Source organism: Agelaius phoeniceus, unplaced genomic scaffold (assembly GCF_051311805.1).
Source record: "Agelaius phoeniceus isolate bAgePho1 unplaced genomic scaffold, bAgePho1.hap1 Scaffold_109, whole genome shotgun sequence".
Lineage (NCBI taxonomy): Eukaryota > Metazoa > Chordata > Aves > Passeriformes > Icteridae > Agelaius > Agelaius phoeniceus.
The window spans coordinates 572,053-577,745 of NW_027509875.1; positions in this window are offsets into that span (position 1 = coordinate 572,053).

Genomic DNA, 5,693 nt, shown 5'->3' on the forward strand with positions numbered 1-5,693 from the left:
GCTTCTCCGTCGGGTGCCGGGCCCGGCAAGTTCAAAAAAAAAAAAAAAAAAGAACTAGGCCCAAAAATTCTGCCCGCCACAAGGCGGGTCCCCGGCTTAAGGCCGAGGGAGGGGGACGGCTTCTCCAACGCGGGCCGAGCACCGCCGCCACCGCCGAGGCGGACCGACGGGCCCAAAACCGCGCCCGCCGAGCGGGCCCCCGGCTTAAGGCCGGGCAGAAAAGGGACGAGGCGCCGCCGCCTCGCCCGCCACCGGTGCCCGGGGGGGGCCGCCCCCCCCCGTGGCCAATCGACCGGCAGAAGCCGGGCCGGAGCGGGACACGCTGCTCGCGGCTTCTCTTTCTCTCTCTCTCTCAACTCTCACTCTCTCTCTTCTCTCTCGGCAACTCTCTCTCTGGGCTCGCTCTCGCTCTCTCGGCTCTCTCTCCCCGCCTCGGGGCCGGCGAGCAGCTTTCTCGGATCGTCTTTCGCCCCCTTCTTGCTCTCTCTCTCGGCCTTCTCCGGATCCGCTCTTGCGCGGCCCTTCTCTCTCGCCTCCGCGGATCCGGCTCTTTCGCGCGGCCCCTTCTCTCTCGCCTCGCCAACTGGACCCACTTTTCCCTGGGAAGGACGGGAGCCGGGACACAAAGGCACGCGCGCTTCGTCCCGGCTAGGCGGCACTCGCTTGGCCCTGGCGACCGCACGCGCGGCCGCTCCGCTCCGCCTCGGACGCAGGTACGGGGTCAACCTGCGGGGATGCGGCCCGTCACCTCGCTCCCATAAGACGGACAGACGAGTCCAAAGCCGGCCAGGCCTCCAAGAGGACCAATGCAGCTCGACCGGGGAGGGGCGCCAACGCAGGCCGCCTCCTACCATGACGCAGTCGGAGGCGGCCGACAACAGCGACCCCTTGGTGAACTTCCGCAGACGGCCGGGACAACAGGTCTACCCGGCCGGCGCCGAAATTGCACTAAGTCCCGCCGGAGCGAGGTAGACCTGATGTCCCCGGCCGGCGCCCGCCACCAGGGGGCAAGGCCGGCCCCCGGCGGACCCCGGAGCGAGGTAGACCTGATGTCCCCGACCGGAGCCGGGGTAGACCTGTTGTCCCCGGGCGGAGCCGGGGTAGACCTGTTGTCCCCGGGCGGAGCCGGGGTAGACCTGTTGTCCCCGACCGGAGCCGGGGTAGACCTGATGTCCCCGACCGGAGCCGGGGTAGACGTGATGTCCCCGGCCGCAGCCGGGGTAGACCTGTTGTCCCCGGCCGGAGCCGGGGTAGACCTGATGTCCCCGGCCGCAGCCGGGGTAGACCTGATGTCCCCGGCCGGAGCCGGGGTAGACCTGTTGTCCCCGACCGGAGCCGGGGTAGACCTGATGTCCCCGGCCACAGCGGAGGGAGACCTGTTGTCCCCGGCCGGAGCCGGGGTAGACCTGATGTCCCCGACCGGAGCCGGGGTAGACCTGTTGTCCCCGGCCGCAGCCGGGGTAGACCTGATGTCCCCGGGCGGAGCCGGGGTAGACCTGATGTCCCCGGGCGGAGCCGGGGTAGACCTGATGTCCCCGGCCGCAGCGGGGGTAGACCTGATGTCCCCGACCGGAGCCGGGGTAGACCTGATGTCCCCGGCCGGAGCCGGGGTAGACCTGTTGTCCCCGGCCGGAGCCGGGGTAGACCTGTTGTCCCCGGCCGGAGCCGGGGTAGACCTGATGTCCCCGACCGGAGCCGGGGTAGACCTGATGTCCCCGGCCGGAGCCATGGTAGACCTGATGTCCCCGGCCGCAGCCGGGGTAGACCTGATGTCCCCGGCCGGAGCCGGGGTAGACCTGTTGTCCCCGACCGGAGCCGGGGTAGACCTGATGTCCCCGGCCACAGCGGAGGTAGACCTGATGTCCCGGGCCGGAGCCGGGGTAGACCTGATGTCCCCGTCCGGAGCCGGGGTAGACCTGTTGTCCCCGGCCGGAGCCGGGGTAGACCTGTTGTCCCCGGCCGGAGCCGGGGTAGACCTGATGTCCCCGACCGGAGCCGGGGTAGACCTGATGTCCCCGGCCGGAGCCGGGGTAGACCTGATGTCCCCGGCCGCAGCCGGGGTAGACCTGATGTCCCCGGCCGCAGCCGGGGTAGACCTGTTGTCCCCGACCGGAGCCGGGGTAGACCTGATGTCCCCGGCCGCAGCGGAGGTAGACCTGATGTCCCCGGCCGGAGCCGGGGTAGACCTGTTGTCCCCGGCCGCAGCCGGGGTAGACCTGATGTCCCCGGCCGGAGCCGGGGTAGACCTGATGTCCCCGGCCGCAGCCGGGGTAGACCTGATGTCCCCGGGCGGAGCCGGGGTAGACCTGATGTCCCCGGGCGGAGCCGGGGTAGACCTGTTGTCCCCGGCCGCAGCGGAGGTAGACCTGTTGTCCCCGGGCGGAGCCGGGGTAGACCTGATGTCCCCGGCCGCAGCCGGGGTAGACCTGATGTCCCCGGCCGCAGCCGGGGTAGACCTGATGTCCCCGGCCGCAGCCGGGGTAGACCTGATGTCCCCGGCCGCAGCCGGGGTAGACCTGTTGTCCCCGGCCGCAGCCGGGGTAGACCTGATGTCCCCGGGCGGTGCCGGGGTAGACCTGATGTCCCCGGCCGGAGCCGGGGTAGACCTGATGTCCCCGGGCGGAGCCGGGGTAGACCTGATGTCCCCGGCCGCAGCCGGGGTAGACCTGATGTCCCCGGGCGGTGCCGGGGTAGACCTGATGTCCCCGGCCGGAGCCGGGGTAGACCTGATGTCCCCGGGCGGAGCCGGGGTAGACCTGATGTCCCCGACCGGAGCCGGGGTAGACCTGTTGTCCCCGGCCGCAGCCGGGGTAGACCTGATGTCCCCGGGCGGAGCCGGGGTAGACCTGTTGTCCCCGGCCGCAGCCGGGGTAGACCTGATGTCCCCGACCGGAGCCGGGGTAGACCTGATGTCCCCGACCGGAGCCGGGGTAGACCTGATGTCCCCGGCCGCAGCCGGGGTAGACCTGATGTCCCCGGCCGCAGCCGGGGTAGACCTGATGTCCCCGACCGGAGCCGGGGTAGACCTGTTGTCCCCGGCCGCAGCCGGGGTAGACCTGATGTCCCCGGGCGGAGCCGGGGTAGACCTGATGTCCCCGGGCGGAGCCGGGGTAGACCTGTTGTCCCCGGCCGCAGCCGGGGTAGACCTGATGTCCCCGGGCGGAGCCGGGGTAGACCTGTTGTCCCCGGCCGCAGCCGGGGTAGACCTGATGTCCCCGGCCGGAGCCGGGGTAGACCTGATGTCCCCAGCCGCCGCCGGGGTAGACCTGATTAGCCCGGTCCGGCTCGGATCCATGGTAGACCTGCTGTCCCCCTGTTGTCGCCCGCCGCCCGGGCACCTCGCCGTGCCCAGCGACCCCGGAGCCGGGCGAAGCTCACAGCCTCATAACACCCCGGAGCCAGATGGCTCGATCGATCCCCCGTCCCACACAATGAACCCCAACCCCACCCCCCCCTTTCAAGACCATGACATGTTTTCCATTTTTTTGTTGTTGTTCTTTGGGGGGATTTGGTTTGGGTTTGCTTTGGTATTTTGTTTTGTTTTGTTTTTCTGGGGGGGGGGGGGGGGGGGGCTGTTTTGGGGGTTTTTTGGGGGTTTTTTCCAGTTGCTTTGGCTTTCTCTGATACTGATTTTTGAGGTTGTTTTTTTTGGGGGGGTTGGGGGGCTTGTGGTTTGGATTTGGGTTTTCTTGGGTTGTCCCCCACCCCCCCGGGCCCCCCCCCGCCCCGCCCCTTTTTCTTTTCTCCTTTCCTGAAAGAATGGCTCTTCTATTTGCTTGGAACGAGAAACTTATCCGGGAAAGCAAACCAACCCAAAAATGGACCCATTTGATTTCTTTTTCTTTCGTATCGGAAGCGCCCCCAGCCGAGCCGACGGGCAAGCCGAGGCCGGTGCTCTGCCTGCTGACACGCTGACCTGGCCAAACAGCGCCCCCACCACCCACCCCCCGCCCTGCCCCGCCACGCCCTCCTGGGGTGGAACCTACCCAGGCCGGCCCCCCTGGCCCCGATGCGGCTCGCCCCGCCGCGCCCCTCCCCTCCCCTCCCCGCCCCGCCCCGCCCCGCCCGCCGGTAGAGGCGACGGCGGCCGCCGGCACCACCGCCAGCACACAGGCGCTGTGTGTAGCTTTCGGGCGGGTTGTTTCACGGTCCGCAGAGGTCTTGGGCCCTCGACGTGACTCTAGGGGGCCGTGGGGACTCGGTGCCGAGGCGCCCGGGGCCGGCACGAAGCCACCGGCCCTGGTCCGCACAGAGACAGAAACAGTGACACGCACCCCCCCCCCCCAACTAACCCTAACCCTAACCCTAACTCCCCCCGCCCCCGACTAACCCTAACCCTAACACTAACCCTAACTCCCCCCGCCCCCCACTAACCCTAACCCTAACCCTAACCCTAACCCTAACCCTAACCCTAACCCCCCCCCCCCTAACCCTAACCCTAACCCTAACCCCCTAACCCCCCCCCCACTAACCCTAACCCTAACCCTAACCCTAACCCCCCCCCCCACTAACCCTAACCCTAACCCTAACCCTAACCCCCCCCCCCCCCCCCCAACTAACCCTAACCCTAACCCTAACGCACGGCCACGCCTGCAGGCTACCACACCGCTGCGCGTGAAAGGAAGGCGCGGCCAACCATCCCCGCCCCCTCGCCAACCCCTCCCCAGCCACCTCCACCCGGCCCCCTGCCACCCGCGCGCGCGCAGCCGCCCGCCGGCCCGCCCATAGGCATTCACGCTCTGGCGTGCCCTCTCTCCCTGGCCCTGCCCCGGCCCCTGGCCCTGCCCGCTCTGTGGCAAGCGCAGCCGGCCATGGGCGGTTGGGGGCGCCCCGCCCTCCCCCATCAGCCTCCCCGGCGCTGTCTGCATCCTTTTGCCGCTTGCTAGGCTGCCGTAGGCCAAGGCCGGCCCGGGACAACAGGTCTAGCCAAGAGCCTGGGACAACAGGTCTACCCTAGGGGCCTGGGACAACAGGTCTAGCCAAGGGGCCGGGCTGCCGTAGGCGAGGGCCCGCCCGGGGACAACAGGTCTACCCCCAGGGCCTGGGACAAAAGGTCTACCCCAAGGGGCCTGGGCTATCAGGTCTACCCCGGAAGCGCAGGACATCAGGTCTACCCCGGCGGCCCGGGACAACAGGTCTACCCCAAGGGGCCCGGGACAACAGGTCTACCCAAGGGGCCTGGGACAACAGGTCTACCCCGGCGGCGCGGGACAACAGGTCTACCCCGGAGGCCCGGGACAACAGGTCTACCCCGAAGCCTAGGACAACAGGTCTACCCCGGGCCTCGGCTGTCAGGTCTACCCCGGAGGCCCAGGCTGCCGTAGGCCAAGGCCGGCCCGGGACAACAGGTCTACCCAAGGGGCCTGGGACAACAGGTCTGCCCCGGCGGCCCGGGACAACAGGTCTAGCCCGGCGGCCCGGGACAACAGGTCTAGCCTAGGGGCCTCGGCCATCAGGTCTACCCCGAAGCCTAGGACATCAGGTCTACCCCAAGGGGCCTGGGACAACAGGTCTACCCCGAAGCCTAGGACGTCAGGTCTACCCCGGCGGCCCGGGACAACAGGTCTACCCCGGGCCTGGGACAACAGGTCTACCCCGGAGGCCCGGGACAACAGGTCTAGCCCGGCGGCCCGGGACAACAGGTCTACCCTAGGGGCCTCGGCCATCAGGTCTACCCCGAAGCCTGGGACAAC